The sequence below is a fragment of the Erithacus rubecula genome, assembly GCF_903797595.1.
Source record: "Erithacus rubecula genome assembly, contig: scaffold_307_arrow_ctg1, whole genome shotgun sequence".
NCBI lineage: Eukaryota > Metazoa > Chordata > Aves > Passeriformes > Muscicapidae > Erithacus > Erithacus rubecula.
In genome coordinates this window covers 56,615-80,311 of record NW_027636021.1, presented here as the reverse complement: position 1 = coordinate 80,311, position 23,697 = coordinate 56,615, and the positions used below count along the sequence as shown (strand labels likewise).

The following is a 23,697-nucleotide window of genomic DNA, read 5'->3' as shown; positions in this document are numbered from 1 at the left end:
TGCCAACTTCGTGCGCGACCGCCCCGAGCTGCTGCTCCGCATCCAGCGCCTGACCAGGGCCAACAGGCAGCGGCTGGCGGCGGGGCTGGAGGTGCGCAGCCGGCAGCCCGGCCGCTTCCAGCAGCCGCACACGGAGCGGCCGCTGCCCGCCTGCTGTGCCGGGCAGCCCCCCAGAGCCGGTGAGACGGGCTGCGAGCTGCGGGCGCCAAGGGTGCCGTGGGCTGTGGCCGTGGGCAGGGGCCGGCACAGGGGCAGGAGCGGCGCCGTGGCTGGTGCTGCTCCGTGCCCGGCCCTGGGATGCTTGGGGAGCTCTCCGTGAGTGCGTGTGAGCCGAGGGCTCGGTCGTGGTCAGACGCAGCGGGAGGGAGCCTCCTGGTCCTTTGGAATAGAAGGGAAGAGACCTGGCAGCTGGGTTTCTGGCAGTTGCTTCCTGCTAAGGAATGGCAGCAGGACACTTTTCCTAAGACAGTTGAACCAACATGGGAGAGCTAAGCTTGCAAGGAACTGGGTGTGGAATAGCCCCAGAACATATTTGTTTCTTCCTTTACTTCTTTCTCACCCTGCTTGGGAGGATGGGAGCTTTTATCTTCCCTGGCAGAAGTGCAGTTGCTGCCGAAGGCCTTGCAAAGCCCAATAGTGACCCAGCCTTCCCTTTGCTTCCTTTCTTCTTCCCTCACTGCTGCACAGCTCCCTCAGGCCACAACCTCGCTGCTGCTGCTGCTGCTGCTGCTGCTGCTGCTGCTGCTGCTGCTGCCTCACGGGAGGATTCAGAGCTGCGTCCAGGCCCTTCCAGGGGATGTGCAGGTGCTCAGGAGTCTGAGGCTTCCCCACCAGCTGCCAAGAAAGTCTGTGCCTCCTCTGGACTTTCTGGGGCTTCACCAGTGGAACCATCAAGGGAGCTCATCCGCAAATTTAATCTGCGCAAGCTCACCATTCCGCTGGTTCGCATCGACCCTGAAGCTGCCTGCAGGGCCCTTCGAGAGGGCAGCAGCTGCAAATCTTCAGAGCAGCACAGCCCAGCCAACAGTGCTGCCTCACCTGGGGATTCAGAGGTGCCTCCAGGCTCCTCCAGGATGAGTGCAGCTGCTCAAGTGTGTGAGGCTTCCCCAGAATATCCTGAGGATGCATTTGTCACCTCTGGACTTCTGGGGGCTTCATCAGTGGAGCCAGGCACAGACACATTTCAATTCCAGCCTGAGCCTGTCATTCCACAATGTCCCGTGAACCACCAAAGCCCTTTGGTGACAGTTCCAGAGAGCAGCAGCTGCACATTTCCTGAGCAGCACTTGCCATCCTACTGGCCGTCAGGTAGGGTAAGAGTTTCTATCCTTGCTTTACAGAACAGTCATGAAAATTGACTGTTTGAAATATTTTCCTGCAATGCTCTGTCATGGGTTGATCTCAAGTGCAAGTCAGGTAGAAATGTCAAGTGTGCTAGGAAATACAACCATGACAACAAAGTGAATCTCTTTCTGCTTTTCCTTTCCTTGCTGCCGTTTTGGAGTGGGTTCTTTGCATTTTCAAGACAGCCTCTCTGTGGGGGTGCAAGGGCAAGGCAAATAACCTTTGTCCACGACTGGTCAGTGTCAGGTAAACTTTTTTGAAATGAAGTCAAACTCGCACCCTGATAGGATATTGAGAGTTTGCAGGTTGTCTCTCCTTCAAATAATGTTATTAAAATTCAATGAGCTCTGTGCATCCCTGGAGCAGCTGCAGCTATAGAATTCAGCCTCACCCACAAGGATACTTTTTAGAAGAAACTCACAGTTTAAGTTTGGGATGTGTGTCTGCAGGTGTGGGCTCTTCCTGGGTGAATCCGCTTTCTGTGGTCTGTTATTATGAGAAACTGCAAAGCCACCAACTCCAAAAGCTGATGGGGAGATAGAAAAGGCAGTGATTATAAAGTGCTTTTGCGTATGTGTAGATCAGTTTTAGAATCCATCCTTTAATATACATACATATCATTCAGAAGAAAGACTTTTTAAGAGGGAAAGCTCACTCTCCCAATTCCCTGTGAAGTTTGAGTATGTTTCTGGAATTGAGGTTGCTGTGTGCTTCCTGTGGTGTTTGATCCAAGGCAGCATAGAGCTCCGTGTCCCAAAGCCACATTCTGGAGCCTGACCAATGTGTTTGAACTCTTGCAGCCACTCCAGGCACTTCAGCCCCCAGTGCTGCAGCTGGCTATGCTGGTTATGCACCATGGAGAGCCCCCAGGTGGCTCTGGGATACTCCTGGGGAAGAGGAATTGCCCCCCCTGGATCTGGACATGGTGCTTGAGACACTGGAGGAGATGCTTTCGTCCTCCCCGCCTGAAAGGTCTCCCTCTGCTCAGGTAACTCTGCTGAACAGGGATGAAAGGGGCTGACTGGGAGCTTTTGAAAGTTGTTACTTGGCTGAGAAGCAAAGGCTTCTTGAATTCAGTTGTGAATGGACAGGGAAGGATTTTCTTGGTAAAGTAAGGTTTCTAAGAGAAGAGGAATGAGAAAATCACTCCCCTGAGTGAGGATGAGAGGTGTGAGCCTGTGTTGGCCAAGTTTGAGTGCTCCTTTTCCTGGGAAGAATTCCTCCTGTGGGGCCATTTGTGATGAGGAAGTGAAAGCTTTGTGCATTCTACCAGGCTTTGTTTGATGGGAAGAAGAGAAGAGTGTTTGGAGAATGGCACTGAAGGCAAAGTGTCCCATGCAGGGAGAGGCATGTGAGAGGTGCCTCTGTTGCAGCAGCAGATGTGGGCTCTGCCTCTTTTGTGTTGGAAGGCCAAGGCAAAGCAAGGGCTGGGCTGCAGCTGCTGCTGCTGTGTGAGCCCTGCCGTGTGTGTAGGTGCTCCCAGAGCCATGTTTGGGGATGGGCTGGAGCTGCAGCTTTCTTGTCCTCTCAGTAACGTGGTGCCTGCAGTCCAGTTTCTATCTGGGAAATCCTTAGCTGGGCAAAATGCCCAGTCTTGCTCTCCATGTTCCAGAGCTCAATCACCTTGCTGTTGGGCATCTGTATGGGAAGAGATGTGTGTTCCCATGCAATCTCTACAAAGCTGCAGCCTGGATGAGACTGTTCTGCACAGGGCTCTGGAGGGAGGAGCACCTCCCTGATCCAGGAACTGGCAGGACTCCTTCCTTAGCAGCCATCCATGTGTTCAGTGTCACCCCCACATTCAGCATTGTCACCTTTGACAGCTTTTGGACCATGTTGGAGGAGTGAAATCTGAATTTTGAAGGTGTTTGTGGCCCAGATTTCTTGTTAGGAACTAGAGATTAGGTATGTGTGCCACGGATGCATTGTGTAACTGGTGAGAAGGGTTTATTTCTTTCTGTTTCTCTTTCAAGGGGAATATTAATGTTGCCTCTGAGCCTTCAGAAGGGGAGCCTGTGAACAACACTGCAGCAGAGGGAGGTTTGCCTGGCACTGAGAGCTCTGGGAACAGTTCCCAGGAACCCGAGGAGCTTGGTAAGGACAGAGCCCCCATTGGTTTAGAGAGATGTGAGAGGGCTGCTCTGAGCCTGCCTCTGACAGGCAGGGAGATCAGAAGAGTTGAGTTCTTGTCTGCAGGGTTGGTGTTTCCCATGCCTTTAGTTCAAATCCTGCACTGAGACAACCTCCCCAAGCCCTGCCCTCCTTGCTTCTCCTGAGGCTCTGACACTGAGTCCTCTGGTGTGGCAAGAGAGCCAGGAATAAACCTGACCTTGTGGGATTTGTGTCACCAAGCTGGGTATCCCAGTTTGGATTCATAACTCAGCTCACAGCACCCTTCAGTTTCAGCCATTTCAGTGAGGAATGAGGTCTCTCTGTCAGCACAGAGAAAGAACAAGGCTGGGCTTCTTTGTGGGAGCTGGGACTGTGTGTTTCAAGCTCTCATGGGAGCCATTTGTACTGCGAGTGCTGTGAGTTTATTGGGAAACTTCAAAAGATCAAATGTTTTGAAAACTTGGAAGGATTCCAGCTCTTTAAAGAGCAGGCCTGAAATTCCCAATTGAGAGTCTGCCTTCCAGGCCATCTCTTACAGTCTTTGACAGAAGGACAGTAACTTCCAAAGGGAAAGATGGACGGAGGCCAATATTGACTGGGTGTTCCCTTTGCTTCCCAGATATCCATCTGATCTACCTTGCCAGGAGGGCTGCCCTGCGTGCCAGGGAGAAACCGGGGGAGAGCCTGTGACCATCGGGCAGGTGGAACCCCTCTGTTTATAGATACATTTATAGACTTCTATAGTTATATTTTCATATCCATGTAGTTACTTTTATAGATTTTCAGATTTGCATTTATATATGTATAGGGTAATATTAATATATATATGTTATTATTTTTATTAGTAGCAATACATTTTAATAATTATTAGTTAAATATTTATATTTATATTTATATTTATATTTATATTTATATTTATATTTATATTTATATTTATATTTATATTTATATTTATATTTATACATATTTCTTTAGTTAGAGGTATATGGAAGTTTAGATCCACAGATTGAGCTGTGTAGGGCTAGGCTGCATTTTTAAGGTGTTTCCCCTCTCTGATTCCTTTTCCATCTCTTGTTTGTCCCCTGTGCCCCTCTGTCCCCTCTTCCTGTGCTGGTCCGAGCTGGGGCCGGGCCGGGCGGAGCAGCAGTTCCAGCCCCGGGTGTCCCTGGAGTGGTGGCAGCTGCCGGTGGCCCCAGGCAGTGTCCCCTGAGGAGCTGCTGAGGGACGGTGAGACTGAGGGGCTGAGGGGGTGCTGGCACTGAAGGGACGGTGACCTTGAGGTGCTGCTGGGGCTGAGGGTGTGGGGCAGCAGAGGGCAATGGTGGCACTGAGGTGACAGGGAAGTGGCACAGGCTGAGGGGGTGACGGGTCTGAGGGGATGGGATGGGTCAGAAGGGACTGAGGGGGGTGAGAGGACTGTGGGGTCTGAAGAAACTGAAGGGGACTCAGGGTTTGCCGAGAGCATGGCGGGGCTGAGGGGATGGAGGGGCCAGCAGGGAGCACAGAGGGGTCCAGGACTGCAGCTCTGCCAGACCTTGGAACCAATTCCTGAGGCTCCATTTTTGCCACATCTGCAGTGAAGACATTGAAGACAGCAGGAGGAGTGACAGGAGCCAGCAGGGAGAAGCCAAAGGCCCCGAGCAAGAGCAGTGAGCAGGGAGCTGCTGCTGGCACAGAGGCTGGTGAGGCCCCAGGGCCGGTGGGGCAGGGTGGGGTGAGGGTGCCGTGGGCTGTGGCCGTGGGCAGGGGCCGGCACAGGGGCAGGAGCGGCCCTGCCCGTGCTGGGGCTGCTCAGCGCAGCTGCCCCGGCCGGCACAGGGGCTGTCCTGGGGCAAGGCAGCTGTGCCGGCAGGGCCCGGGAGCTGTGCCGGCTGTGCCGGGGCTGCGGGACAGTCCCGCCGCGCTGCGCTCGCCACACCCTGGCCCCTCGGCCTGCTGCTGCTTTCCAGCAATCCTGGAGGGGCTCTGAGATTTTCTCTTCCCTGATGGAAGTGCAGGTGCTGCCAAGGGAAAGGCCCTGCTCCTGACTCAGTGTTCTCTTTGCTTCCCAGATGTCCCATCTGCTGTCCCTGTCCAGGAGAGCTGCTCTGCACGGGGCGAAGAGACCGAGGGAGAGGATTTGAAGATGGGGATGCTGGAATCCAATTTTCTATTTTGAGTTCTCATTAAAAATACATGGACTTAGACATAGAGAGGGATAGTTATATGGATATTTTCTTATGTGGGTTACTATTTGTACAGGAATATTTCCATGTCTGTTATATTAATGGATGTACTATGTATGTCTGTGTATATATACATATATGTGTAATTCCATATATGTGTATATGTATGCAGAAATGCTACTTGTGTAACGTATAATAAATACATGTGTATGTTGTTATATCTGCCTTAGGTCCTGGGTTTTCATTTGTGTAGATAATCTATTTGTATTTATACACTTATCAGTATATGAATTTTAAATGGTGTATTGGTATTTTCATAGGTATATATGTTCTATTTTTGTTTTTCTTTGTATACTGATCTATTCATATGTATATGTATTTACATGTATGTGGAGATGTATGGCTGTATATTTGTATTGATGTAGTTGCATGGATATTTATATTGGTACAGTGCTATTTGGGTTATTGATGAGTTTGGTTTATATATCTATTTATATATAGTATATGATATGCAATATTTAATCTATATGTAGACCAGTAGATTGTTACAGTTTTATATATATTTATATATATGTGCATACACATGTATTTAATTCTATTTAAACATGTATGGAGTAGTATAGTTGTATAACATTATCTGCTGAGTTCTTAGTGTAGGGCTATCTAGAGTGGGAGTGCATATGTTCATGTTTTTATATGGGCTGTACAGTAATAAATGGGCTGTATGTAATAAATTAAGTTGTTAAGCACCTAAGTGATCTTTGTGTATAGTGAGTTGTTGTAGAGTTTGGTAATAAATTAAGTTTTTGTTAACTGAAGTTGAGATTTGCATATTTTTCATAGCATTGGTTTAGTAATGTAATAAATCTCTTTTTTTAACATTCACTGATATCTGTATAGTTCTGTATTGTCAGCGTGGGTGTAGCAATTTTTAATAAATGACATTTTTCAACTGAAATGGGTTCTTGTGTATTTGTCAATCAGCAGTGCAGCTGTAGCAATCTGCAAGAAATGGCATTTGCCAGCTGAGATGGGTGTTGTGTGACTTGTGCTATCCAAAGCAATGAGCAGATTTAAAGGTGATGATGCTGGGGGATTTTGGCCATGAAAATCTCCAGCCATGCCCAGCACATGCCCTGTGTGCACTCAGGCTGGGCAAGGAAAGCACAGATTTGGGATGGCAGCAGAGCCACACATTTCCTAAGAACTCCCTGCAAAGCCTGCTGAGAAAACACCAAGGCTCCACTGAGTGTTGAACTGCTCTGCGGATTTTCAGATCATTCTATTGATCTTTGGTTCTTTATATCCAAACATATCTATATATGTGTGTGTGTGTGTGTGTGTGTAGGCAGTACTTAGTGACATGGAACATACTTGATTGTGGAAACTGAAATGGATTTTTCTATCTTTATCTGTCGAGTCAGCAGAGTTGTACCATTCTGTATCCATCATTGACCTGAAATTGGTCATCATATAAAAGCATTGCAGTTGTAACAGTCTGTAATAAATTTCCCTTTGAAACTGCAATTGGCTTTGGGGCACTTCTCATTTCCATGATGAGTGACCACATCAATGTTTTCCCAATATCTTCAGTGATCATTAAGCATTGGTGAGTGTATGACAGGCTGTGGCCCCCAATTCCTCACAGGTCTGTCAATCTGTGGGTAATAGAACCTGTCTGAGGTTATTTGTCTGTGAGTTGTGGTCCATCTCTAGAACCCCCTGAGGTAGCACCCTGGCTGGAGAGGGGGAAAAATGTAATGGGATTATGACATTGATTCTCTTTTAACACATTTTTGCACTAAGCTGTTGCCTCAACTTTATAAAGAAAATGATAGATTTTCTTTAGTCATTCTGTGTGGAATAACGTTGTAGGAATAGCCACAAACTAAGCTGTAGGAACAGTTCTTGGTCTAAGGGGACACTGGGTGCAAGAAAGCACCACAATGTTAATGATTCACCTCTTAGGTAAAACCAAACCGGTTCATGGTGTAAATCTGCCTGGTGATGGAAATAACCAACGGGCTGGGGCTGAAGTCTGGGAGTCAAACATTTGAAAAAAGAGACCTGGCAAAGCCAGTCCAAGGTGCAGACAGGCATTTGGCTCAAGGCAAGAGGGAGCTTGTCCTGGCAGCCCTGGGAGGGACTGCAGGCAGAGGAGCTGCCGGCGGCAGGGAGCAGCTCCTGCTGGCACTGCAAGGGAAGGAGCGGCAGCGTGCAGGAGGAGCGGGCACATTGCTGATGGACAACGGAGCTGCTCCTGAGCCACCAACGGGACCCTCCTGGCACTGCAGTTACTGCTCAGTGCCAGGGTAATCCAAGCTGGAAGCCAAAGCCCGAGCAAGAAAAAAAACCAACATAGTTGAAGTCGGAGTTGAATCAGAGTTTGTTATTGAAGTTATTGAAGTCATTGAAGTCATTGATTGTTCTCACAGCTCAGCCTCATATAATGTTGCAGCCCCAAGCAGTTACAGCTCTCAAGCAGTCACATCCCCAAATCAGAATTTCCCCCCAGTTACAGAATCAGTCTATTGTTTCCATTACTTGGCAGCCTTACAAAACCACACAGTTTCAAAAAACTCATAGCTGCACATGAAGCTCTTTCCTTCATAGCTGTGGTTTCTTATCCCATGGTGTAAGTCAGTCTGAGTTTCTCTGATCTGCCTCAGGACCATCATCAGAGACTGGACGCTGAGATTGCTCCACTTGCCCTGAACCAGAGCTCTGGCCTGGCCAAGGTGGATGCTTGTGGGCCAAGGGCTGTTTGTAGCTGTGCCTGGTGCTTGTCATGGGATGCTGCAGGGTGCTGGTTATTGCACCCTGTCCCTGCTCCTGCGTCATGGGGCTACGATCTCCACACACAATAGTCCATAAATCTCCCCACCTTTTGGGTGGAGGCCACTCACTTTGGAAAAGGACTATAAAAAGTGACTGTCTTAAAGAAGAGTCCAAGATCTCTTTTTCCCCAATGGATTGAAGACGCATCTCGTCTGGTCGGAGGATCACAAGGATGTGTCAGCTCTGTTGGTAACTGTATCCCATCTCTCTCTCTCTCTACCCTTTTTACTTCATCCCCCTCTCTCTCTCTCTCTCCCTCCCTCACACACACACACACACACAAAAAACTGAATTGTTGGCACTCAATAAACTGCATTGCTGCTTTCTGCTAAACAAACCTGAGTCTCTTCCCTTTTGTCTTTTTCACCCTGGGGTCAAATGACCCATCACGACTCCCGCTCAGGTTCAGTGGATCATGACAAAACTAGAGAATCTGTGTTATCTCCTGACTCCCTACTTTTATGTCTGTCCTCTCCCATCTCATCCTACTTCCTTTTTGGTCTGGTGTTCATCTTTGGCCCACTCTTAGCTCACAGTAACACCCCACAAATTTACTAGAACAAATCCAAACCATAAATAACAACACCTAGAAGCAACAACTTCCATCCTTTTTCTAATAACCTTTCGGCTGCAGCAAAATATTACCTCATATCTGACAGAGGGAATTGAGGATGAGCCTGAGGCTTGTGCTTGAGTAATGAACTGATATGGAAGGGAGCAGAAGAGTTTCAGCAGGTGATTTTGAAATTGTGATAAAAAGACCCAAAGTGGTTTCAGTCTGCACAAGCATTTTCAAGGTGCATTGACAAAATGCTTGTGTGCAATTCCCAGAGAAGGAAGGTGCTGAGAAAATGTATAACTGTAATAAATAATGAATTCCTTTAGCTTTAACACACAGTGTTGAGCTCTCTCTTCCTTAATTTTAGTGATGAATGTGTGCAAGTGGCTATGTTAGCCTTGAGAAGAAAGAGCACGGTCCACCTAAGAAGGATGCTGGAATGCATTCAAGGAGAAGAAAATGATTTGAGGAGGCCCTTGACCATCAGAGGAGAATTTGGGGGATGGGATATTCCCCAAATGATGACCAGAGACCCTCAATTAACCCCTAACCTCCTGTTAATAATTGCTGAGAAGTGATTAAAATATGCCAAATAATTTGGGGGAATGCTGAGCCTGTGAGTTTCAGAAAAGTAATGAGTGTGTCTTAGTTGCATGGTTACGAATGAGTAGGTGAGATTTTGAAGCGAGCACATTTAGAAAAGTGATTCTCCATGCAGCCAGCACTGAAATAAAGTAATGCCACCTTTCTCACCCTGAGCTGGCAGTGCAGATTGGGTCCTGCTGGGTAACTTTCACTGTAGCCACTTCCATTGAAAGGTGAAAATTAAATCTTTTCCATCAGTTCCCCTCTGGTTTATCTTTCTGGGGCCCAAAGCTCTCTGTGCTGCAGGTGCCCTGGGTGTGTTTAGAGCAATGCAGCCCCACAAACCCCATGGTTTCCCCAGGTTGTCATACCCTGTTCCCAGGTGTGCCCAGCTGTGGCAGCAGACAGAGCCCCAGCGCAGTGGGCGCCGTGCCCTGCCCAGCCGGGGCTCTCTGGCACAGAGCAGCAGCAGCGCCAGCACCTTTCAGCCCATCCTGCCCTGCCTCCCCCTGGGACACAGAAGCCTCTGGAAATCAGCACCGCCAGTCACGTTCCAGCTTGGAACAGCTCCTGCAGCCGGGCAAATCCTGCCTGATTGGCTGCTTCCAAATAGGAATAAAGGCAGAAGGAGAGATGTACATACAGAGAAGCCCTGGGCTTGTCCAAATAGACAAATGTATGAGGGAATGTGTTAGGAATTATGACAGCTGTTATGCCAACACTGCCTTCTCTCCTGCCCTTTTCTCTCTTCACATTTCCTTTCCTCTTCCCTCTCACATTTCCTCCTATTCCCAGTTCCAATTCTCCCAGTTTTCCTGGCATGTTTCCTCCCAAATTTTACTCATTTCTCTCACTTTTTTCCATCTCACTTTTTCCAAACACTTTTCGTCTCACATTTCCGCACCGTCCCACTAGTTTCCTGTTCTTTCTCCTCCCTCATGTTTCTCGCAATTTTTCTATTTTGTATCCGTTCTTTTTGTGCCCTCGTGTTTCTCTCCTTTACTCAGTCATGTTTCTCAAGGTTTTCTCCTCATGTTTCTCACTTTTCCCCTCATGTTTCTCAGCCTTTTCTTCTCATATTTCTCACACTTTTCCTGTCACATCTAAAATTCTTTAGTCTCATGTTCCTCAGTTTCTCTCTCCCATTTTGTGCCCTTTTTTCACTCAGGTTTTCTGCCCTCAGGTTTCTTGCTCTATCCCCCTCAGGATTCTCACAATATTCCCTTCACGTTTTCTGCCTGTTTCTTTCTCTTTGTCAGTAAAGTTTATCATTCTATTCCCCTCACATTTCCCTCCATTTTCTCGCCTACATTTCTCACCCTTTTCCATTCAGGTCTCCTACCCTCTTCTTCCCCTGCACTTCTCTCCTACTTCCACTCACATTTCTCACACTTGGCACCTCATGTTTTCAGCCTTTTCCCCCCTCATATTTCTTCACCCACTGGTTCCTGTCAGTGACTGTTTCTCTGCAGAACTTGATGGGCTCCTTTTCCTTTATTCCTGCAATCCTCTCCACAAAATAATGGGTCCCAGAGAAGCAGACCAAGAAAACTGTGACAATTAATGCTGATAACAACCCAAAGACAGTGGGTTCTGTCAGCAACAAGCTCAGAAATTATGAGAGTGTGATCAATGGCCCGAGGCAGGCTCATGTCTCTGCTGTGGTTAAGGAGCACAAAGAGGAGTTTAAGGAAGAGATGAGGGAGATAAGGGAAGAGGTGAGGAAGATCAGTGCAGCATCAGTGCCAGTCACAGGCCCAAAGTCAGAGCCCAACATCCCCCAGCTAGGGAAAGAGGGTACACCCCACGAGCTAAACTGGGGTTCTTTTTGCACAACCATGGGGAAATCATGAAAAGGCAAAATGAGAAACCCACTTCTGTGCTGGCAGCATGGGTGCATCAACTCAGGGAGGGAAGCACTAAGAGAGGGAGTTCCACTCAAGTGAAGGCAGCCTCAACCTTCCATGACCAAGCTGCCAGGTATTACAGAAAGGAAGATGACCTGTGGGATCCTCTTAAAAGAACCTCTAGTATGTCTGCCCAGGAAGGAAATGATAACCAGGGTTAGAGGGGCCCTGCCTCTAGCCAGGGAGAGGCACAGGACAGCCAGGTCTTTTGGATGGAGCAGATCCATTGGCCTGGCACATCAGAGCCTTTAGTTGATCCTGGTGCACAGTGTACCCTAATGCCACTGGGACATGTGGGGGCAGAACCTGTTTCCATTGCTGGGGTGATGGGGGGATCACAGGAATTGACTCTGCTGGAGGCTGAAATGAGCCTGACTGGGAAGGGGTGGCAGAAACATCCCAGTGTGACTGGCCCGGAGGCTGCATGAATTCTGGGCATACTCTTCCTCTGGAATGGCTATTACAAAGACCCAAAGGAAATCAGGTGGGCATTTGGAAAAGCTGCTGTAGAGGCAGAGGGCATTGAGAAATTAAACACCTTGCCTGGACTACCAGAAAACCCATCTACAGTAGGTTCCTGAAGGTGAAAGTGCAACAAGCACCAAGTGCCACCTCAACAGCACACAGCCAGCAGTATCAGATGAATCAAGATGCCATTATCCCCATCCATAAATTTTGGCTAGAAAGTCAAAGGGATGCTCAGTAAAATAGACTCACCCATCAACAGCCCCAGTTTACCTGTAGCAAAGTCTGACAGAAAATTGAAATTGACTGTAGGCTCTTGTGCCTTGAATGAAGTGACTCCACTGTGGGAGATAAGACAGAGTACTGTGGATTTAATTACCATAAGCAGCTTGATAACCAAGATGCCTTGGCAAGAGCAAACAGAGCTTTCAAAACTCCAAGAAGATTGGATCAATATTGGGACAGGAAAGAAGAATGAATCAAATAGTTATGTTGGAAAATGGGTAATCTTGTCTCTGTCATGTTCAACTCAATCAATGTAGAAAAAAATACCAACTTTCCTAAAAATGGTATATAAGCATATGTAGCTGAGAGTAAATTTGGATTCTGATCAGCAGTCAGTAGACCCCCTCTCTCTCCCAGTCGTTGATTCTCCAGTGCTGAGCGCTGCCGTGCCAGACACGCTGGATCTCCAGGAGGAGCTGGAGCCCAAGGCAGCAAAGTGGCACCATTGACATTGCCAATGCATTTTTCTCCATTCCTTTGGCAGCAGAGTGCAGGCCTCAGTTTGCTTTCACCTGGAGGGACGTGCAGCACACCTGGAACCGACTGCCCCAGGGGTGGAAACACAGTCCCACCATCTGCCACGGGCTGATCCAGGCTGCACTGGAAAAGGGTAAAGCTCCAAAACATCTGCAATACATCAATGACATCATTGTGTGGAGAAACACGGCAATAAAAATATTTGAGAAAGGAGAGAGGATCATCCAGATTCTGCTGGAAGGAGGTTTGGCCATCGAGAAGAGCAAAGTCAAGGGACCTGCCTGAGAGATCCAGTTCCTGGGAGTAGAGTGGCAAGATGGACAGAGCCAGATCCCCACTGGAATGATCAATGAGATCATCACAGTGTCTCCACCAAGCAGCAAGAAGGAAACACAAGCTTTCCTAGGGGCCATAGGTTTTTAGAGAATGCATTCTTGAGTGCAGCCACATTGTGAGCCCTCTCTACCCGCTCACCCTAAGAAGAACAATTCCAGCTGTGGCCCTGAACAGCAACAAACCTTCACCCAGACCAAGCAGAAAATCGCTCATGCAGTGCCCTTGGCCCAGTCAGGACAGGACCAGAGGTGAGGAATGTGCTTTACTCTGCAGCCAAGAACAATGGCTTGTCCTGGAGCCTTTAGCAGAAGGTGCCTGGGTAGACTTGAGGTTGAGCACTTAATTCTAGAGTCAAAGTTACAGAAAGTCTGAAACAAACTACACTCCCACCCAAAAAAAAAAAAAAAAAGAAAAAAAATTCTAGCCACCTTTAATAAGAAACTTCAAGACATCTTAAAAGAAATTATCACAAAAGCACAACTCCTCCTGGCACCCTGACTCCCAGTGCTGGGGTGGATGTTTAAAGAAAAGGCTCCTCTACCCACCACGCCACCCACACCACATGGAGCCCATGGATTGCTCTCATCACACAGCACGGCCAGATTAGAAACACAAATCACCCTAAAATTTTAAAAACAGTTAAAACCAGCCACAAGATAAAAACTTTAGTCTCACTAACAAAAAGGAGCAGAAACAAGTAACCCAGGCTAAAAAGCTCCACCATGCAACCAACTACCAGCACAAGAAACACGCTGTGCTCTTGTCACTGACAGTTTCTGTCTCATGATTGAGATGAACCAGAAGTGGAAAGTGGCCGCAGGGAGCCCCACATGACGAGTCACACAAGCTACTGAAGGAGAAGGTGAATCAAGTGCACTTGCTGAACTCAAAGCCATTCAGCTGGCCCTGGACACAGCTGAAAGAGAGAACTGGCCAAAGCTCTGCCTTTATACTGAATCATAAACAGTGACCAATGCTCTGTGGAGTTAGCTAGAAAGGTAAAAAAAAACAGCTAGCAACATAAAGGAAAACCAATTTAGGCTGATGATGAGTGCAAAAACATTACCACTCACACAAACTCTCTGTAAAAGTCTATCATGTAGACGGCCACGTCCCCAAAAGTCAGGCTAATAAAGAACACTAAAACAAGGAGCAAGGAGATCAATCAGCAAAAATAGAGATGTCACAAATAAATTTAAATTAACACCATAAGGGAGAGTTGTTCCTAGCTCAATAGGCCCATACTGCCTCAAGCCATCAAGGCAAAAATGCCACCTATAAGTAGGCACAAAACTGAAAAGCAGATTAAATTATAAATTGCATTTCTCAAGTTATCCATAACTGCAAGACGTGCTAAAATCAAGCAAGCCAAGCCCATAATGCCTCTCTAATATGGGGGGCAGTATTCCAAATATAAGTATAAAGAAGCCAAACAAATGAACTACATCACACTGCCTCAACTCCCCCAAGGCAAGTGCTACATGATCACAATTGTAGAAGCCACCACTAGATCATTAGAAACCCACCCTGTACCTCAAACTACTACTCAAAACACCGTCTGAAGCCCAAAAAAGCAAGTCCTATAAAGACACAGCACCCCTGAGAGAATCCTCAGACAACAGGACCCATTTCAAGAACAGCCTTAGAAACACCTCAGCCAAAAACCAGGATATTGAATAAATTGATCATATCCCTTATCACACACCAGCTGCCAAGAAAGTTGAACTGTACAACAGACTACTTAAAATTACCCTAAAGGCACTTGGCAGGGAAACATCCAAACATTGAGAAATGAACTTAACAAAAGCCACCTAAATAGTCAAAACCTGAGAGTCCATCACTCAAGCAAGTCCTGCCCACTCTGAAGCCTTGCACACAGTGGATGAGGATAAAGTTCCTGTAGGACACATTAACGGGATTTTAAGACTGTTTAGATTAGACCCACCTCAAACCAAGGCAAACCAATCCGTACAATTGTTTTTGCTCAAAAACCTAGTTACACTTAGTAGGTAATGCAGAAAGATAAAGAAACCCATTGAGTACCACAGAAAAACCTAATCTTAAGGGAGAACTGTGTGCAAAGTTTCACTGTGGATAAAAATATATAGCAGAGTTTAAAGAAGGTATTAATTTGGGTAGGATGCAGATGGTAATAGAATAAGGAGTAGATAATGTCTTAATTTGCAATGCAAGATGCAAGCAGAAGTATACATTCTATCAGCATCTGCTGAAATCAGGTGGAGCAGGGCTCCTTATCTCTTCCATGACCCATCCCTCAGAACTCCTCCCCACAAGGAGTTATACCTTATGGGAGATGCCCCACCCAAGGAGAAAAGCCAAGCATTTCCTACCTAAATAAAATCTGAAATTTGAAACATCAGAGCAACCTTTCCCACTAAATTCCCAGAAGAAGACCAGACCTATCTTCAATCACCACTAGATGTTAAAAAAGTAACTACACTTTTCTACAAAATCATTGCTTCAACAAAACCACATCTGTCACTCCAAGAAAACTATAGGTACCATTATTCAGACTGTAACCAACACCCTGAGCAACAGGGTTACAGGCTGCATTCTCACCTTGCCAGTGTTTTGGTCTTTATATTACTACACTTTTATTTTAATTTTCCAGTGAAAAACTGCTATTCTAAACCCCGTATCTTTCCAGGGAGCTCCTTAATTTCCAAGTCATATTAATTTAGAGGGAGGAAGTTTACATTTTCCATTTCAAGATAAGCTCCAGACCTCCTCAGCAGACACCTGTCTTTCAAACCAAGACAGTGCCCTGCTGCAGCTCCATCCCCATGGCAGGATCCGCGCTGGATGATCCCCAGGGACCCCCGGTGGGCAGAGCCCCCCTGAGCCCTGGTGCTGCTGATCCGTGTTGGGAAGACACCTGGCTGGGGGCTCCACATCCTCCCCGTGGCCTGGATTTTCTCTGCATTTCTCTTTGTCCTTCCCAAACACCCCAAACCAGGGAAAAAATAGAGATGTTAAATAACGACCTCCTTGAGGACACGGGGGATCTTCCAGGGGATGCGCGAGACGCTCGGTTCCAGGGATCTGAGGGGTCCTGGGAGGGACCTGGGGGTTTCTCAGGGCGCTGGGAACCCCAGTTCCAGCGGCTCTGGCTGCGCCGGGACACGGCTGAGAGCGGAGCAGGAGCGGGAAGAGACGGAAGAGAAGCAGCGGGAGGAAGAGGAGGGACACAGGAGGAGCGGCAGGAAGAGGAGGAGCGATGTTGGAACCACGCGCTTCTCCCACCTGGTCGCTGAGGCCGCTGCTGCCCCGGGTCCGGCACCATCGCCCCCCAAAATCCTGGAGGTGAGCGGGGAGGGGGAGCTCGCCCCAAATCCATCATGGAGGGCTCCGGGAGGGTTTTATTTTTCGTTTCAGGCGATTTTTGGATCTTGCAGGAGCCCAAAGCCGAGCCGGAAATTCCCCTGGCGGGATCATGTCGGCTCCCGTGTGGGATCGCCCGGTATCGGCGGGGACGGGGCGATATTGGGTCTTGAGATCCCCGGCAGAGCCGGGGGGGAAGGCGGGAGCCCCGGAGCGGGGAGAGCGCAGAGGGGCGAACCCGGAGCCGGGGGACCCCCGGCAGCCTGGAGGGGTGCGGGAGGTTGGTGCTGAGCGGGCTCCGGGCCCCCGAGGCTGAAAGGGGCGCTGACTTCTCCAGCTGCCCTTGGGCAGCACCACCATCAAACCCAACACGCTCAGCCCTTGTTTACCCCTCCACGCCAGGATTTCCCAAACCTCGGCATTGAAGAGGAGAAGGAGGAGGCCATGAGGACGAGGTCGATGTCCCGGGAGCCACAGACAGGTGAGGATGAAGTCAGTGCCCCTTTCCCCCTGTGTCCTGCTCCATCTCCCAGCCCAGCACGGCCCCGGCTGCAGCACAGCCTTGGGGGGATCTCCTTGCCCTTCCCTCTGGCACGGAGGCAAATCCCATCCTCTCCTTGTCCTTTCTCCACCAGACAAGGAGCTGAGCACGGACAGCAGGGAGGACAAATCCCCGCGGCACAGCCTCGGGCAAGAGGCCGTTTGCAGCGGCTCCACGGCGCAGGAATGCAACGGGGAGGAAAAGCCCCGCAGATCCCGCAGCAGGAGGGGCTGCAAACGCACAGCCCGGGGATCCCAGCAGGAAAGAGCCAGCCCGGGCCGGGGAGGCGGCCGGAGCTCGGAGCTGGGGCTGCATGAGCAGCTTCACCATGGGGAGAAGCCTCACAAGTGTTCGGAATGTGGGAAGAGCTTCAGGTGGAGATCAGAGATGATGAAACACCAGAGAATGCACACGGGGGAACGGCCCTACGAGTGTGGGGAGTGTGGGAAATTTTTCAGCTACAGCTCGCACCTGACTGTGCACCAGAGGATCCACACTGGGGAGAGGCCCTATGAGTGTGATAAATGCAGGAAGAGGTTTCAGTCCAGCTCTAGTCTCCTCCGGCACAATCGCATTCACAAGGATGAGAAGCCATTCCGCTGCTCTGATTGCGGGAAGGGCTTCAAGCAAAACTCACATCTTGTCAGGCACCGGCTCATCCACACTGGAGAGAGGCCCTACAAGTGTCCCGAATGTGGGAAGAGCTTCTCAAGGGGCTCTCACTTGACCAGACACCAACGAAGTCTCCACTGAGAGAAGCCCTGCGAGTGCCCTGAGTGCAGGAAGAGCTTTGTGCTGGCTCCCTGTGGCCTGAATTTTCTTTGCGTTTCTCTCTGACCTTCCAAAACACCCAGAACTCCGGTAAAAGGTCATGCTTGGGGACATGGGGGGATCTTCCAGGGGCTGTGGGGGACGCTGGTTTCCAGGGATTTAAGGGTCCTTGGGGGTTGCTCAGGGCTTTGGGTACTTCAGGCCCAGCAGCTCCAGCTGCACTGAGAGACCCTGGTGGAGGTTCTGGGGCAGCTGATCAATGACCCACTGCCCTGACACTGTCCCCATGTCCCCCTGTCCCGGCTCCTGCTGTCGCCTGTCCAGGATTCCCCTCTCCTCACTGTCAATCCCCTTGACCCCAGCCCATTCCCATCTCACCCCGCTGTCACTCCTGTCCTTCTCCCATCCCAGTACGAATTCCATTCCTGGTTTCATTCCCTGTCCATGTCTCGTATTCGCTGCCCGGTTGCCGTTCACATATTCCCAGTCCCATATTCCATGCCCAGTTTCCCTTTTTGTATTCCCAGTCCTACTCCCATTCCCATAATTCCATTTCTCTATTTCCAGTCCCCTTCCCATATTTTCATTGCCGATCCTGTTCCTGTATTCCCATTTCCTTTCCTTGTCTCATGTTCTTAATCCCCATCCCATATTATCTCCCCAGTTATTATTTCCATATTCCTGATTCCTCTTTTCGCTCTGGTTCCCATGTCCCTGTCCCCATTTCCAGTTCCAATCCCAGTGCCTGTCCCCATTCCCAGTAGTTGGAATGTGTAACACAGAAGCCTTTTAGAGTCCCTTCGAGAGAGAACAGAATGCAAGAATTGAATTAAAAACATTTTCAGAAATGAACTATATTAATCCACACCAACATGAAATAGATCTCTAAGGTTTAGTTTAAAGAAGTAGAAATATTAAGTTGCATAGATATGAAGTAGAACTATAAATCATAGTGTGAAGTACATAGAAATATGTTTTAAATGCCCTAAGAAGAAAAAGCAGTAGAATCTCATGTAAAAACCAAGTAAGAGCTTAAAAGCACGGCTCTAGACAGAATAAAAACAGAGTAAAAATATGTTATATATTCTTCCCATAGAACACATAGGCCATGTGCACTAGTTAGACATAAACTTTCGTATTAGAAAAACAGAATTCTAATAAGTTTAGGAGAAATGCTTCAGGTTCCTGTTTTTTAATCACAGGCATATTTGTCAATAAAAATCCGTGTTAGAGCCAGAGCTCTCTCTTGCTCCTCTCTCGTCCCTCTTGCTTCCTCCCCCCCATCATCATCATCACCACTACCACCCCGTGAGAAAGAAGAAGAGGAAGATGAAGAAGAAAAGAACAGAAGAAGAAAGGCCAGGGAGCCTCTGCCTCTGGAGACTCTGCACCAGCCTCAGCTTCAACCTCTTGCAGCAGAGAGCTGCTCCTGCTTCCATCGGGACTTTATGGCAGAGAGATTGAACAGGGACTGGAGAGCCTTGGGCTCTTTGCCTTTGGAGCCTGACGTGCCTTGACAAGAAACAACTTTACAGCAGCCAGCAGCTGCTCTGCTCTGGGAAGATCTAAAGCCACAACCAATCCCCACAGCCGGTGCCAGTCCCGGTGCTGTTCCTGAGGGCGCCTCTGCCACGGGGGCCTGAGGGCTCCACAGCTCGGGCTGCCTGTGCCACACGAACCCTTCAGCCCTGCTGCTGCCCTTGGCCAGCTGCAGAGAGCACAAGGCTTTGGGCATTGCTCACAGCCCCCAGCTGGCCACAGCAGCCCATCCTGCCAGCAGCCCTGGGCTCAGAGCCCTCCCTCCTGCTGGGGCCGTGCAGGGGCCATGGGCCTGCCCCAGGCTCCTGTTCTGCCCCAGGAGCAAGGCTGCAGCTCCAGCCTTTGGGCCCTGGGCCGCAGCAGCCCAGGGCAGGCCCAGCTGCAGAGCTCCCAGCCCCGATGGGTTTCACTGCAGCACTGCTGAACTCTGATCCCCATCCCAAATTCTCTCTCCACTTGCTGCTTCCACACTCCCTGTCCATATTCCCATCCCCGGTCCCATTCTCAGTCCTTGGTCTGCATTGTCCCATTCTCAGTCTTGGTCTCGATCCTGTAGTCCTGGTCCCTGTCCCTTATTCCTAGTTCCCTTCCCACTTTAAGTCTTGTAGTCCAGGTCCCTGTCCCCATTCTATGTCCCAAATTCCCAATCCTTGCCTCCTTCCCATTCCATTCCCACATATGGTCCCAATCTCAGTTCCATTCCGTTATTCCCATTGCCATTGCTGGTCCCTATAAATGTTCATTGTGCCTGTCCTTTTTTCTGGTCCCATACTGGATCCCTGTTTCCACTCTGGGGCCCAGTCCCTCATTCCAGGCCCCATTCTCAGTCCCAGTCTGCATTCCCGTTCCCATTCCTAGTCCCTGTCCTGTATTTCAGGTCTTGGTCCTCTAGTCATGGTCCCTATCCCTATTCCAAGTCTACAACTCCTGGTCCCGGTCCTCATTCCTGGTCCCTGTCCCCATTCCCAGTACCTGTCCCCACTCCCCGTCCCATTCTCAGTCTTGCTCTCGATCCTGTAGTCCTGGTCCCTGTCCCTTATTCCTGGTTCCCTTCACGGTTTCAGTCTTGTAGCCCAGGTCCCTGTCCCCATTCTAGGTGCCAAATTCTCAGACCCTGTTCTTCTTCTTCCTGGTCACATTCCCACACCCAGCCCATTCTCAGTCCCATTCCATTATTCCCATTGCCATTCCCAGTCCCTGTACACATTCCCTCTCCCTGTCACCTTCCCTAATCCCATTCCTGATCTCGGTCCCAGTCCCTCATTACGGGTGCCATTCTCAGTCCCAGTCTGCATTCCCGTTCCCATTCCCGGTCCCTGTCCTGTATTTCAGGTCTTGGTCCCCTACTCGTGGTCCCTATCCCCATTCCAAGCCCACAATTCACGGTCCCGGTCCTCATTCGCTCCTGGTCACACTCCCAGTCCCTGTTCCCCTTCCTGCTCTCTGTCCACATACCCGGTCCTATTCCTGCTCCCTGTCCCCATTCCTGCTCCCTGTTCCCTCTCACCAGCCGCTGCTGCCATCGCTCCGTTGCCCTCATGGCGCTCACATGACCACGGAAACTCCGCGCTGCTCCCGCCCACCAATCCCAGTGCGCGATCACTCCTGGATTTGCATAACCACGCCCACAGCTCTGACCCCGCCCACCAGCCGCCATCGCTGTTTTCAGGCGCTCTTTGCTCCCAGTTCACTCCCAGTGCTCCCAGTAAAAGCGGCACTGGCAGGAAAAGAGCTCCCAGTTCCTTTCTGGGTCTCACAGCATCGCTTCCAACCATCGCCCTATCATGCCCAGTGCTCGCAGTACCAGTCCTGGTGCCTTGAGTAGAGCATCTGCTTTGAAATTCTGAGCAGTAAAGATTGGCTGATTTTGTGTGTCAGTGCCCAGCAGAGTTGGGGGAGGAGCGGAAGAGAAGCAATGAGAGGAGAAGGAAGGGCGTGTCAGAAGGAGGAGTGCTTTTACTGCAGGGCGATTCTCTCTCCCTGCCTCCCAAACAGGGAATTTCCATTCGCAAACCTTGGTACCGTGGAGGAGGAGGGGGCTGAGAGGAAGAGGAAGATGCCCAACAGCTACTGGCAGGTGAGAAGGAAGTCAGTGCCCCTTTCCCCCTGTGTCCTGCTCCATCTTGCTGCAGGACAAATTCACTGCTGACACCCTCCTGCCGGGGACACACTGTGGGGGGATCTCCTTGCCCTTCCCTCTGTAATGGAGGCAAATCCCATCCTCTCCTTGTCTTTCCTCCCCCAGACAAGGTGCTGAGCACGGACAGCAGGGAGGACAAATCCCCATGGCACAGCCTCTGGCAAGAGGCCGTTTGCAGCGGCTCCACGGCACAGGAATGCAACAGGGAGAAGAAGGCCCAGAGATCCTGTCCAAGGAGGGGCTGCAAACTCAGCCCAGGGTTCTCTGTGGAGGGAAGACCCACCCTGGGCCAGGAAGGTGACCAGAGATCCAGCTGCAGCTCAGACCTGGTGCTCCCTGAGCAGCTTCATGGCAGGGAGAAGCCCTACATGTGCTCAGAATGTGGGAAGAGCTTCATCACTAAGTCCAAGGTGACCTCCCATCAGCAGGTGCACACGGGAGAACGGCCCTACAGCTGTGGGGAATGTGGGAAGAGCTTCAGAGACAGCTTTGGCCTCCTCAGCCACTGGCACATGCTTACTGGGGAACGGCCCTACACGTGCTTGGAATGTGGGAAGAGCTTCATTGATAGGTCCAATCTCACCTCCCACCAGAAGATCCACTTTGGGGAATGGCCCTATGAGTGTTGCGAGTGTGGGAAAAAGGCTCGTAGCAGTTCGGATCTCCTCAAGCACCAGCACACACACATGGGGAAGAGGCCCCACGAGTGTCCTGAGTGTGGGAAGAGCTTCTCCAGGAGCTCTACCCTGACCAAACATCAACGGAGCCACCAGTAAAGGAAACCCTGTGAGGGGCCTGATTGCAGGCAGGGTTTTTTCTGCTGCTCCAACTCCATTCCCCATCAGAGGATCCCCATTGGGCAGAGTCCTGGTGTCCCACATTCCCCATGACCCATGTTGGGAAGACACCTGGCTGTTGTTCTCCACGTCCTCCCGGTTCCCCATAGGCACCTGGATGAACACAGGGGTCGGAACATCCATCAGGACGGAGACTAACATCAGGAGTTCATTGGGAAGAGCAGATGGGGAATGCTGGGGATCCTTTCTGCACTGAGTGACTCAACAGGATCTTCTGTGATAAACTTTGTCTGAAGTTCCCACTTTGCCCACCACAGGAGGCCCTGTAAATGTCTGTGACATCCCTGGTCTTTAGCAGCCTGGAGACTCTTGGAATGGCACTGCAGAGCCCCTGTGAGTGTCTGTGACAAACTGGCCCCTTAGCACGTAGGGAGGGCTCTGTTGTCCCCATGGAGCTGCTGTGCCTGCCCGTGACTCCAAGATTCCTTAACAGATTAAAGAGCCCTTGAATACCGTGGAGACCCCTGGCTGTACGAGCTCCTGGTTCCTTAGAAACCTGGAGATTCCTGTGATGTCACAATGGACACCTGTGACCTCGCTGTTCTTTGGGTGCCCAGAGAGACCTCTGGGATGTCATCATGGAGCCCCTGTCACTGCTGGGGATCTCACAGCACTTTAGAGCCCCAGAGACACCCTGGAATTCATCAGGAACCCCTGTGAGTGCCTGTGGCAGATCACTGCCCCAGCAGCTTCCTTCTGGTAAGAGTAACTCCCTGGAGGGCCTGAAACCAGGAGGTTTCTTCATGTCAGAGCTGAGCAGATAGCAGTTGGTGTTGGGGACTGTTCCCCATGACAGGGAAAGTTCTGAGGGCAGAGAAACAGTTCCTGCAGGGATGGCTCCCAGCAGCAGCCACACAGGTGGGGAGCTGTGTGAAATTCTAATGAAATGTCATGGGAGAGAGAACTTGGAAAGCTCCTGTGATCCCCAGCAATGCAGACACTTGCCCCTGAGCCAAATCCCCTGGTCTCCTCTCCCAGCCAGCAGAGCCTCTGCCCCCAGGGTTGTGTGGTCCAGGACAGGAGCTTTCTGTGCAGTGAGAGTTGTGGCACAGCAGGGACACATCTCTCCTGATGCATGGTCATTTCCCTCTGCCCAGCACAGCACCTGAGAGTGGCTGCCCCAGGATTTTGCTCTCTGGGAGGAGCAGGGCTGTGCTGGCTGAGAAGGCTTTCCTGAGTGCCCAGCTGCCTCTTCTCTCCTTGCTTGCCTCTGGAGGAGAGTCACAGAGGTTTGATGTGTTTTTCCAGCTGGTTGTGCTGCCGTTCTTCTTGCCCTCAGGGCCCCTGGCAATAAGGGGTTGTGTCTTGGTTTGGAGGACAGGTATTTGCTAAGAAAGACAGGTGCTTCTCTTTGAAATGGAGAATGTGAACCTTCTCCCTCTGAATTATTATAGTTTTTTATATTAAGCAGCTTTTATGCAAAGATATGGGAAT

The 23,697-nt window shown here is 49.9% G+C and overlaps 1 long non-coding RNA gene across 1 annotated transcript in view; it reads left to right on the top strand.

The window, feature by feature from the left end:
- The window catches only part of LOC306815952, a 46,624-nt gene extending 29,228 nt beyond the window's left edge, over positions 1–17,396 (top strand). Inside the window, exons 2-3 of the long non-coding RNA XR_013777541.1 lie at positions 16,818–16,896; positions 17,051–17,396. This is a non-coding gene — a long non-coding RNA (uncharacterized lncRNA). The remainder of the gene's footprint in view (positions 1–16,817; positions 16,897–17,050) is intronic.
- The last annotated feature ends 6,301 nt before the right edge of the window (positions 17,397–23,697 follow it).